The 12978-nt window shown below is 53.2% G+C and overlaps 1 protein-coding gene across 2 annotated transcripts in view; it reads left to right on the forward strand.

Annotated features, from left to right (window-relative positions):
* SHISA6 (shisa family member 6) overlaps window positions 1-12978 on the forward strand; it is a 191910-nt gene that overhangs the window by 47266 nt on the left and 131666 nt on the right. The gene's annotated exons all lie outside the window — the stretch shown is intronic.

Here is a 12978-nt window from a genome sequence, read left to right on the forward strand (position 1 = left end):
TCAATATTTCTCTGCACTGGGAGACACATTTTTGGTGTTTTCTCAACTGTCTTCTGTGCTGTGGCAGAACTCCAAGTGCTGAGTAATATTTAAGATCTCATCTATTTTGAGCAGAAGACAAAGATGTGAGACATGCCAAAGCACCATGGATACCAAACCAGCACACTCATGTCTGACATCCCCAGCTCTTCAGGATGGGGGCTCATGGCTCTTCATGAAGCCCACAGGGCAGTGCCTGCCTCCCAAAGGCTCTGGAGCCATCCCAAGGTGTGTTCTTCAACCAAGGGAGTCACTGTGCTGTCCGTGTGCCAGGATGGTCCAGGATGAGTCCTGGCTCTTCAGGGCATGCGAGTCCCCATGGCCAGGCACAAGGCAGGGCTGATCTCCCCCAGCACTAGGTAGGAGGAAGTTGGGTTTCCCAGTAAAAACGTGATTTTTATTTTGTTTTTTTTGGTTGGAAATTTTTTTTTTTTTTTTTTTTACTCTCAGTCTCAGACCTTGAAGCTTCAGACCCAGTAGTTTCCCAATGGAATTAAGCTCCTTGAGTTTCAGCAGTCTGGGACAGCAGCAGGAATTCTGTAGAGCAGACAATAATCTCTGTTCAGCACTCAAGGGCTTCTTTGTTTTCCTGGTAACTCTGCAAGAGTGTGAAAAATAGTGAGGTTATTTTCTGGAAAAAGCAGAATTTCCTGATTGAACTGAGTGCAAGGGCTCAGGGGAGTGAGGCAGGAGGAACAAAGGAGTTTAGACTCTTCTGCAGGGTCATTTCATAGGGGAAAACAGAGCTGTTCCTACTACCTGCTCATTCCCTGTAAGCTTGTGCCAGATCTGGAGGAGCTGCTGTGTGGAAAACTCAGGAGGAGTCAAATGTCCCCAGAGCCTGCCCAAAAACACTTCCAGAAATGGAACCTCTCCCTCTTGGTTCAGGGCTGTGCCTGGATTGCCTGTGCTCTGAGTCAGGGCATCTGCAGGAGGCTCTTTCCTTGCCCAGACGTGCTCTGAGGCTGTTCTGCAGGCAGGAAGGAGGGAGGGGATGAGCCAGGTGTGCAGGGCAGGGTGCTGGCATCACCCTCAGCATGGCAAGCTGCAGACCTGAGGGCAGAGCCAGCCTGGTGGCTGAGCAGCACGAGGTGCCCCCAGCACAGCTGATCTTTGATTTGCTGTGCAGATCGGGCAGATTTGCAGCCCAAATGTGGGATCTGCCTGCTGGGGCTCTGCTCTCACTCACCTTGTACCTCAGGTGTGGGCACGGGGCTCAGGGCACAGCCTTGGGGCACAGGATTTATGCTTGATGCGTGGGAACAGGATATTTGTGCTTCAGAAGGACCTTACACCCAGGTAGATACTGTCCTCAGATCCAGCATCACTCCTGACATCTCCTGGTGAACATCCCCCTCCCTGGCATTGTGTGTATTTAAAAGGAGAAAATTGTTCTTGATCTACCTTAGAAGATGATCATTTTCCCAGGGTGTGTGGGCAGAGAGATCATGTATTCCTGGAGCCAGAGCACTGGAAGGTGGCAGTCTCATGGCTTCAGGGTTTGGGAGCTGCAGAAAATTGTGGGAGCACAAAAAGATATGAGGAAGAGTGGCTGGAGTGAGGGGGCAGCTGAGCCTTGTGGCTGCTCCCATTGCCTGTGTGCCAGGGGCTCTGAAAGGTGATAAAAACACCTCAGCTCTGAGCTGGCACCTCAGCCAACCTCCCTCCCTCCCTCCTGCAGCCTCCTGGACAGGCAGATCCCCAGGTCAGACTGGCACATCCCCAGGTGTCCTGGTTTGAAGGACAGGTGTCTGCCAATAAAGGCAGAAACTTTTCTTTGAAATGTAAACTCCCTTCCTCCACATTATTTTTATGATTTTGAAATTAAGGGGCTCTCAGGCAAAGATATGGGAATTAGGAATAACAGTTCTCTACCAGGAAAATTAAAATAGAAATGCAGTATTACACAGAACAATCCCAAACCCTGCCAGAGTCAGAATCCAAGCTGACACAGTCAGTCAGGGTGGTGGCAGCAGTCCCATTCAATGGTGGCTGCATCCTCCTGCAGTGGCAGATGTGGTTCAGCTGGAGCAGTGCTCCTGGAGAAGGTGCAGTTTCCTCTGAAGGTCCAGGGATGATGTGGAAAGGTCTGGTTTTCCTCTGGAATCCAGTGGAAAGAAGGTGCCTTGGTGTCCAAAATCTCAGTTTTTCTCTGGGTAGGAAAGGCTTGGCTCCTCCCCTGGTTGGAGCATCTCCCAGTGGGATGATGGAATTTTATCAGTCATGCACTGGGACTCAGTGGCCATGAACAGGAGATATTTCCTGGAGGGAGGATGGGCTGTGGGAAGATAAAGATGGTTGCCCAGCTGGTTTAAAGATGGTCCATTATCAGATAATATGTGCCAGGAGATCAGGGGCACTGCCCCACCTGGCTGCAGCAGATGGGGACAGAATACACATTACTGGGCACATCCTGGATTGCAGCCCAAGACACCAGGTCAGACTGACAGATCCCCACATCAGACTGGGTCACACAGGCAAGGCCAAGGGTGAAGCACCAGCCCCATCTGCCAGTTCAGCCTCTGGGCTGGACACAAGGAAAGTTCCTCCAAAGGCAAAGGCAGTTCTGGGTCACACTTGGCAATCAGCTCTTCCTGCACTGCTTTGGTGTCTCCAGCTGAGCTGGGGACAGCTCCACTGTCTCACTCCTTCCTCCTCTGGGAGCTCCAGAGTTTTCCCTGCTGCTCCCTTTGGATGCCTCCCCTGGTGAGGAGACAGGAGCACAGAGTCAGTGCCTCAGGGCTCAGGCTGTGTCTGTGTGACTCTCAGAACAACTCAGCAGGGCTGGGACATCCTGTGCCAGCAGCAGGAGCAGCTCATTTCCTCCCTGAGATGTTCTGGTGTCCCCAGCCACTGGCATATCTGTGTGCAGGAGCACCGAGCAGCAGCTGGATGTGCACTGGGGCTGGCACCACTGCCCTCCTGCACACCCTGCCCCTCTGGCACACCCTGCTGCTCTGGCACTCCCCAAACTCAGCCCCTTCACAGCCCTGCATGCAGAACCAGCCGTGTTGCTGCTCCACTGCCATGTAAATATGATTCAGAGATCAATAGGAGAAAAGAGATTTATTAATTTGCTCCTCATTAGCAGTTTGAGAGTTCTGATTCCTCCTTCCAATGCTGCCCTGGTTCCCTGCTGTCATGGCTGGTTCCCTGTTGCTTGGCTTGCAGCTCTGTGTTCCAGTTTCTTTCCCAAAGTGCTGATTTGTACCCTTAATTTGTTATTTTGGGGCCTTCTATTACATCTGTCACAACTTCCTCGGCCCAGCACAGCTACAGAACACGCAGTGAATCAGCTCCAAGCTGGAATTTACTGCCTGCCCCCATCATTAGTAATCCACACTTGCAGCAGACTCATTATTACAGGCAAAGACAGAACTTTGAAGATCTTTTTTTTTTCACACCTGCACCTGTAACTTGCCATGAATAGATTTGCAAAAATTGAGGGTTAGGTGTGCTGAGTCCTCTTTGCTCATTAAACACTTCTTAGACATCCCATCAATGGAGAGCTGGAGCTGGAGCCCACTGCATCCCAATGAATCACTTTCTGTTTATCCTGGATAATTCTGGTGGAGTCTTGCAGTGGGTGAGCTGCAGATCACCCGCATCCTGATTCCAGATTAATTCCAAGCCATGCATATTCTGACAATTAATTGTATTGGCTGGGAAATAGGATGATTGGGATGTGGAGAGGGCCTGGGAGCCGGGCAGGAAGATTCCATGACGCAGGAGGACATTTCCAGCCACTCTGAATTATTTAATCACCCTCAGACATGGCCGGTCCATTTCTCAGCAGGGTCTGGACAGCTCTGGTTTTTATAGCCCTCAGAACAGTGGGGTGGGAGGAGAGGGGGAGCCATGGAAAACATTCCAGTGGCTGCAGCTGCTGTGGGAAGAGGTGGGGGGAACACCAGCAGAACCCCCCCAGTTGCTGGTGTCACCTTGTCCTGGTTTTAAGGACAGGTATCTGCCAATAAAGGCAGAAGCTTCTCTTTGAAATGGAGAATGTAAACTCCCTTCCTCCAAATTATTATTATAATTTTGAAATTAAGGGACTCTCAGGCAAAGATTGGGCAATTAGGAATATCAGTTCTCTACTAGGAAAATTAAAATAGAAATGCAGTATTACAAAGAACAATCCCAAACCCTGCCAGAGTCAGAATCCAAGCTGACACCCATCAGTCAGTCAGGGTGTTGGCAGCACTCCCATTCAATGGTGGCTGCATCCTCCTGCAGTGGCAGATGTGGTTCAGCTGGAGCAGTGCTCCTGGAGAAGGTGCAGTGTCATCTGAAGGTGCAGGGATGATGTGGAAAGGTCTGGCTTTCCTCTGGAATCCAGTGGAATGAAGGTGCCTTGGTGTCCAAAATCTCAGTTTTTCTCTGGGTAGGAAAGGCTTGGCTCCTCCCCTGGTTGGAGCATCTCCCAGTGGGATGATGGAATTTTATCAGTCATGCACTGGGACTCAATAGCCATGAACAGGAGATATCTCCTGGAGGGAGGATGGGCTGTGGGAAGATAAAGATGATTGCCCAGCTGGTTTAAAGATGGCCCATTAGCAGAGAATATGTGCCAGGAGATCAGGGGCACTGCCACACCTGGTTCAACAGATGGTGACAGAATTCACATTGCTGGGCACATCAACCCAGCATACACCTTCTGCAATGAGCAGGGAGGTAACAGAGGTGAGGGACTCGTGTCCTTCTGTCCCAGACTGGGCAGAGACCTGGACAGAGATTTTTTGGGTGTGTCACACTGTGAGAGCAAGAAGCACCAGGACTGGCAGCTGCTTTGAGGCCTCCCCTGAGCTGGTTATTCTTAGGCACTGCAGGGAAATGGGCACAAGCTGGGCACACAGCACGTGGATCCCTGCAGGACCAGGAGATTCCTGTGTCTGCCTCAGAGCTGGAAATGGAGGGGAGCCTTTCCCACGGGCAGCCTCACTCTCCTGGAGATCCCATTGCTCACCTGCCCATTGATTTTGGCATTTTTAACTTGGCCTGGTCAAAGGGGAATCCCGGGGTCAAGGACAGGACTGGGGTTGTCTCTTCTTTCTCTCTTTAGAGACAGTGAAAATCAGAATATTATGTTAGAGGCAGGAAAAGGCCACCAGGCCCTTTCTGGGTGTGTGCATGCAGGATTAGCTGGGTCTGGGAGCTCACAGGGCATCCCTGGCTTTGTGACAGACCCAGAGTCTGGGACTCCCCTTCCCACTGCTGAGGGGCTCCTGTTCCCCTGCCAAGTTAAATCCCACAAGTTTTCACTCCCCTGATTCCCCATCTGCTGCCCAGCCCCACAGGCTGCATCCAGCCCTCTGCTGAGTTCTGTGGAGGGGTTTCAATCACCTGGAGCTCCAGGATGGATCCCTCCTCTTTCTGCTGGGTGATAACAGGATAACAACATAAATGACAGTGGCAGAGGAAGGAAGCCCTGCCTGTTCCTGGCTGCCCTTTCACAGGAGGCTGTCAGCTCACAGGGATGTTTTGGCAGATACCTTTGAAAGCTGAGCTGGAAGTGGGGAAGAGCTGGCAGGTACAGCCCAGCTGTCTGTGAAACTGGAGCTGCAGCTGCTCACCACAAGCTCCTCTTTGAAGAATGTGTTCCTCTCTATTTATGATCAAGAACTGCTGTATAAAAAGCCCTTATGATTTCTTGCCATGGTGTCACTGAGGATCTCAGGCTGGTTCTCTCCCCAAACAGGGAATTTAGCCTCAATGAAGGCTCACCCTAGAGCTGGATTGATGTGCCTTTGGCAGGGCTGCATTCTCTCTTCATCCTGCTTGCCAGTTGTAAATAAGAAATTCAAATATTATGAAAAGAACTGGAGACTCCTGGCAGCAGAGAGGGGACTTTGCAGAGGATCTGTAATTCTGAAGCATCTGTGATCTTCCACAACAACATGATCAGAGCTGGGCAGATGGAGAGCTTGAGCACTCCCAGAAATTACTGCTACAGCCAAGCCAGTGTGCTATGCACAGTTTATCTGCCCAAGTGCCTTGGGAGGGACTCTTTGGGATGAACTCATCATCAGAGAAGAGGTTTTTGGAGACACAGGGCTCAGGTTTGCCTGCTAGACTGACTTTCTATGGATGCTGCTTGCTCCCAGGGGAATTCTTTGGTCTTAGGAGCTTCTGTTCATTTGGTTTTAGGAGCTTCTGTTCATCTTTCAGGGTCAGGATAACACTGGGCACTGCAGGGATGTGCCCATCAAATGCCACAGCAGTGACTGCAGACAGCCCATGAGCGCCAGGTGTGAAATTCCTGATTGATTTTACTCTTTGGCACAGATTTCTCTTCACCTCTTGGCAGCACATGGGGTCCTGCCTGTGACCAGTTTGAGTTTTGGCACTGCCTGAAGGCCACAGGTTGAAGACGGGAACTGTGATTTTTGTGGAATCATAGAATCATGGAATGCTTTGGGTTCCAGGATCCAGGGAGAGCTCAGAGACCCTTGCGGGGCTCCAGGGGAGCTGGAGAGGGACTGGGGACAAGGGATGGAGGGACAGGACACAGGGAATGGCTTCAGACTGACACAGGGCAGGGCTGGATGGGATATTGGGCAGGAATTGTTCCCTGGCAGGTTGGGTAGAGCTGGCACAGCTGTCACAGCTGTGGCTGCCCCTGGATCCCTGGCAGTGCCCAAGGCCAGGCGGGATATTGGGGCTGGAGCAGCTGGGACAGTGGAAATGTCCCTGTCATGGCAGGGGTGGCACTGGGTGGGATTTAAGGTCCCTCCCAACCCATCCTGGGATTCCATGGTTCTGTTTGATCCCCCCTGGTGTCACAGGGTCACCAGCAGCACTTCACTGGCCCTGTCCCTCCTGTTGCCCAGGACATGTCAGAACATCCCTGCACTGCTCTGTGCCCTCAGGGGCCAAGGCTCTGCCATCCTGGCTGGGCACAGCAGGTGCTGGAGCAGAAGTTTGCTCAGGCTTTGGAAGCAGAGCTGTGGATTTTGGTCCAAGGAGGAGAAGTTTCTCTCTGCCATGAGAAAGGACTGGATTATCCAGAAGGACTGGCTTTACTCAGGATCTCTTCCCAGCTGTTGAGCTGCTCTTTGTGTGCTCAGGCAGAGGCAGAGCTCAGGAGTGAGCTCTGGCTCTGGAGCAGATCTGTGTCTGAGGGCAGGGAATATTTGCTCCTCCATGAGCCAAAGTGCAGGATTCCCAAGGAGCAGGGGGAGAGGAGGGGAGGAGCTGGATGAAGCCCTTTGTGAGGGCTTGGAGGGTGCAGAGGGTCCATTCCCTGGGGTGGGCATTGAGACAAAACCCCTCAGCACTGAGGAGGAGGAGGGTGCAACCCTCATCTGTCACTGATGGAGAGGTTCTGGGGGTTCTCAGGATGCTTTTGGTTCCTCCAAGGAGCAGAGAGGGGAGCAGGAGGGATGTGAGGGAGGGCTGTGGACGGAAGGATGAGTGGAGCAAGTCCCTGCTTGAACTTTCCAAAGTCTCTGCCCCTTTCTCAGTTATCCTGTGGTGGGATTTCCACCCAGCCCAAGGCACTGGATGAGAGGGGGCTGAGCCTTTCCCCTGCTCAGCTCCTGGTGGAGCTGGGACAGCTCTTTCCTTCTAAGCCTGTTCCATCATCCCCACTCTTCAGGCACTGGTCTTAGAACTCCCCAGAAGTTTTAGATCCCTTAAGAAGTGGCTGTCACATCCAGAAAAATGCATCCCTGCTGTCTTGTCTCATTCCTCTGATACAGGCAGCCAGGGTCAGCTCTGCAAAGCCTTTCCTGGGTGCCAGCATCCCTGCCAGGCAGTGCCTGCAGGCTGCCAAGGTGTTCCCCTGGAGCAGAGCTGCCAGAACCCCCACCTGTGGCACTTTGGGGCTTGTGTTCAACCTGGGGTTTTCTGTCTGGCACTGGAAATTCCCTCTGGCAGCTCTTTCCCCTCCTGCATGAGAGCAGCACTGCAGCCATGGGAAGGGGATGATGGAGCAGGGTTTGGCCAGGGACAGTCTCATGGCACCTGTGCCTCTTGGAGAGTGCTGCCAGCCAGAGTGAGCTGGGGGCTGCCAGGGCCTCCTGTGGTGCCACAGCCCTGGAGCTCAGCCCAGCTCCAGCCCATTCCCTGCCAATAGCTGGAGGCTGTGATGGATTTCAGTGGCACTGCCCTGGGTCTGCTGCAGAAAATCAACTCGTGTGTGCAATGCACAGCAGCCCACGGTGCTGCTGCACACCTGCCCTGCTGCAGAGGGGTTTGCACTTCCCCTCTCAACCAGCAATGCATTAAAGAGGTGGTTCTTTTCTTTTCTTTTCTTTTTTTTTTTCTTTTTTTTCTTTTCTTTTCTTTTTTTCTTTTTTTTTCTTTTCTTCTTTCTTTTCTTTTCTTTTCTTTCTTTCTTTTTTTTCTTTTCTTTTCTTTTCTTTTTCTTTTCCCTTCCCTTTTCCCTTCCCTTCCCTTTTCCCTTGCCTTCCCTCCTTCCCTTCCCTGCCCTCCTTCCCTTCCACCCTTCCCTTCCATTCCCTTTCATTCCTTCCCTTCCTTTTTTCACTGCCCTTCCCTCCCTTACCTCCCTTCCCTGTTCCCTTCCCTTTTCTTCCTTTTCCCCTCCCTGAACTTCCTTCCCTTCCCTCCCTTCTTCCCGCTGAACTTCCTTCCTGAACTTCCTGAAATCCTCCCTTCCCTTCCTTCCCCTGAAACTTCCCTTCAGAACTTCCCTTTTCTGAACTGCCCTCTCACTTCCTGAACTTCCCTGAACCCCGCTCCCTTCCTGAAACTTCCCGTTCCTTCCCAGCCCTTCCCGCTAACTGCCCTCCCTGACTCCCCAGTTGCTTTTCTTTCCTTTTCCTTTTTTTCCTGTTCTGCCTTTTCTGGGTTTCTTTTCCTTTCATTTTTTCCTTTTCATTTTCCTTTCTTTCCTTTTCCTTTTTCCCTTTCTTTCCTTTTATTGCCTCCATTCTCCCCACCCTAGTTGTGCCCAGGATGCAGGGTGCTAACTGCTCCCTGAGCCCAGGATTTTGCTGCTGGGAGTTTGTTCACAGCCTGGGATCAGTGCAGGACCAGACTGAGCTCAGGGATCCCCTTCCAGCTGTGATGAGGAAAATGTCTTTGCAATCAGAGAGCTGCAGATCTGCTGAGTCCAGCAGTTCCTTCAAACCCCATTTCTGAGCAGGGCTGAGCTCTGTGTGCCACCAGATCCGTGATGACAATTCCTGGACTGCTCTGTGGAAACTCAGCCCTTCAACATTGTCTTCAGGTGCTCCACTCTTATCTCTTCTTGTCCTGTCATCACAGTGCTCTGTTGTTTCAGATGGAACACCAGGTTTTATTCCAAGGTACCAGTAACTGGCATTAATTTCAGATCTGCTCAGATAGCAGGAGTGCACAGTCTATAAAAGGCATCTCCTCATCTTCATTTTAAAGCAGGAAACTAAAAATAGAGCCAGTTCAAATATAGGTGATGAGAACAACCTGAGGTTTGGATTAGGAGGTAGAATGGGATTGAAGACTGCAGAAGTGTCTGGTGAAGTGTCTGTGTTGGAGGGAGCTGTGGATAAAAGCTTGTGACGTAGGTTTGGGCCAGAGAAGGTTTGGTGAGTTCTGCTCCTCCTCTCTTTGTGGAAGGCATGGATGGAAAATGCTGGGCTCAGAAGGGAGAGCAGGCAGTGCTTCTGTCCCAGGGTGTCACCCATGGGTGTCCCTGCCACCCACTGTGGGCTCAGGAGGGTGCAGGACACAGAGCACAGGCCCTGGGCTTTCATGGGGCCAGGGGCTGCAGAGGAGGAGTGGCAGCAATGTCCCTGAGGATGAGGAGCTGCAGGGACCCCCTGAGCTCCTGCTGTCCCTCCCAGCTCAGGCTGTGCACCCACAGGCTGCCAGAGACACCCCCAGCTCGGCTCAGTTTGCTGTGAGCTGGGGAAACTGGGACACCCTGACTGAGGGGCAGGAGCTGCTCAGGAGGGGCTGGGTCACCCTGAGCCAGCTGGGGACAGGGCTGGCACCTGACACCTCCGGAGGCTCTGCTGAGGGGACACAGCTTTGAGCTTGGAGACCCCTCACCTTCTCCTCCTCAGGGCTCCCTGCAGGGACAGGGACAACAGTCCCCAAGGAATGTGGGCACTGATCCCACAGAGCCCCATGTCTGCAGCACCCACACTGCTGCTCCCTCTCAGGTGTTTAATCCTGTGTAGGCTCTGAGCCCTGCCCACTGCAAAGGAGATTCCTCATGGGGGAGCAGGGCTGCTGCCCTCCCATCCCTGCCTCTGCACAAGGGATGGAGGGACAGGACCCAGGGAATGGCTTCAGACTGACACAGGGCAGGGCTGGGTGGGATATTGGGCAGGAATTGCTCCCTGTGAGGGTGGGCAGGGCTGGCACAGCTGTGGCTGCCCCTGGATCCCTGGCAGTGCCCAAGGCCAGGCTGGACACTGGGGCTGGAGCAGCTGGGACAGTGGGAGGTGTCCCTGCCATGGCAGGGGTGGCACTGGATGGGATTTAAGGTCCCTCCCAACCCAACCCAGTCTGCTCTCCGAAAGCAAAGCAGAGCCAGACAGGTCCTGGCAGGGGTTTGGCATCTCCCAACCCCTCCTGTGTCTCCTGGCTCCTCCTTCCCTTCTCCTCTTTCCAAGACAGCAGCAGTGACCAAGCAGGGGCAGTGTGACACTCAGGGAATTTGCTCCTCAGAGTCCTTGGGACCAGAGGCTCTGCTGTGACATCCCACATCCCAGAGAAGTCCAGAGGAGACTCATCCCAACCATGGCTGATTCCTCCACCACCTCCCAAGGGTGATGGACCCAAAGAGAGACCTCTGCATTTATCAGATCCCCTGGGACAGAAGCCTCCCCCAGGATGGATATGGACTACCAGGAACAGAGAGATGGCACAAAATTCAGTCCCTTTGGGCTGCTCTTTAGTCCTCTCTGGATAAGGAATCACCCACAGGAGGGGCAGGAGCCACTGAGAGGTTTCTCTTCCTCTGCTCCATGCAAGGAAGATGAATTCCTCCTGCAGCAGCACAGAACTGTGCTTCAAAGGGGATTTTCTGGGAAGGATTTGTCCTGCTGATCAAGGTGGGACTAAAGTTCAGCTTGTTTAGCCCAGAAAAGGGGGCTGGGAGATGTGGGCTCATCCTGCATCAGTGTGCTGGGGCTAAGGGGAGGACAGCCATGCACATAGGCAGGGCTATGCAGTTTGGGGAGGGAGAGGGGCACTCTGAGCTGGGGATTCTCCAGCAGTGTCCCATCAGTGCAGCCCTGCAGCAGGCACTGCTCACTGCCCACAGAACACTCTGTCCCTGCAGCTCTGCCACCAGGCTTGCAGGACATCTCCCTTCTCCTCCCTGAGGGGCTTTGGAGCCCAGCAGGAACAGTGTTTCTGTAATAAACCTGCTCCAGCAGCCCCGAGTGCTGACAGGGAGCAGAACAAAGGACAATTTCCCAGAGAAGGTGGATTTATTTGTGCCTTTGTAGCTCTGTTCTGAAAGCACAAGTAATATCCCTCAAGAAGGAGCACGGAGTCCATCAGCTTCCAGCTGCTCAGACCTTCCCTGAGCTGTGTCTGTTCACATCCTCCTCCTGCAGGAATTGATTGACTGGGAGATAAACAGATCAGGCCATTGCTTTTCTCTCCTCTAAACCCTCTGCTTTTCTTGCAAGGTAGGTCCTGTGCCTCAAATGTCACAACTCCAGAGCTCTCCAGAGAGGGGAGAAAATCCTGGCAAGGAAAACAGGAGGGCAGCCCACACCTGGGACTGCTCCCTGCCCTGCATCCTTCTCCTCTCCCAGGTGATCCTGACCCTTGCAAGGCTCACAGCTCACACATTGGTCATATAGGTCCCATACAGATGAGATTCTTGTTAATTAGCATCTAAAAACGGGGCTCAGTCTGAGTCATTTGACTTTTAGTCATCCTGGCTCTCCAGGAAAGGGCCAGTGTGTGTTTCTGCCATGGTTCAGCTCACCCTGAGACAGGGGAGCTCCTGGCTGTGCAGAACTCAGGGACACACTGGAATTTGTGCTCAGGGTTTGCAGCTAAACCAGGGGGCTTGGCTGTAGTTTGCAATGAGCTCCCCAGAGCTGCAGGCAGGAGAGGAACCAGCCCTGAGCACTCACTGCACCTCTGGGGCATCCTCCTGCTGAGCCACCCTGAGCCAGGGCTGCAGCCAGGGCCAGGCTGCTCTGCACCCACAGCAGGCTTGCTGTCTCCCTATGGAGCTGGGGGGCCAAGAAGGACAAGGGAAAGGGAGGTCAGGAACTGGAAATGCCCAGGGAGGGTTGGAGTGCCCATCCCTGGAGGTGTCCAAGGAATTCCTGGATTGGCACTCAGAGCTCTGGGCTGGGGACAAGGTGGGGATTGGGCACAGGTTGGACTGGATGATCCTGGAGGTCTTTTCCAGCCTCAGTGATCCTGGGATTCTGGGGTTATGTGCTGGCCTGGGTGCTGAGGAACAGCACAGGGCAGAGAAGGAGGAGGAGGAGCAGGAGGAGGTGGAAGGCAGTTGTGGCTATTTCAGCATTGCTGCTCCCCAAACTGAGTGTGAACTCCAGTGTGAGCTGAAGGCCACCCACTCTGCAGAGTCACAGCACAGAAGGATCCCCCAGATCTGTGACTGGTGTCACATCCCAAGGTTTGTGGCACAAAGCTCAAGAGCTCCAGCGAGCACAGCCTGCCTTTATCCTGCTTTTATCCTGCCTTTATCCTGCCTGTGCTGACCCTTGCTCTGCCACAGCCTTTTCTTGGAGGGCTTCAGTGGCAGAGGACAGGCAGCAGGAGCTCTGGTGCTCTGGGCCAGCTGCAGGGCTGGTGCTGGGGAGCCAGGAGGCTGCAGCCCCCAGGGATGGAGCTTGGGGGGTGCTGGGCACAGAGTGCTCAGGGCCAGGTTTCTGTGCCTGTATTTGTCAACAGGGGACTCTCACAGAGGGGAGACACCCCCAAAATACCCCCAGGGAATGACACAGGGCAGGGCTGGATGGGATATTGGGCAAGAATTGTTCCCTGGGA

Source organism: Erithacus rubecula (genome assembly GCF_903797595.1).
Source record: "Erithacus rubecula genome assembly, chromosome: 20".
In the NCBI taxonomy this organism is placed as follows: Eukaryota; Metazoa; Chordata; class Aves; order Passeriformes; family Muscicapidae; genus Erithacus; species Erithacus rubecula.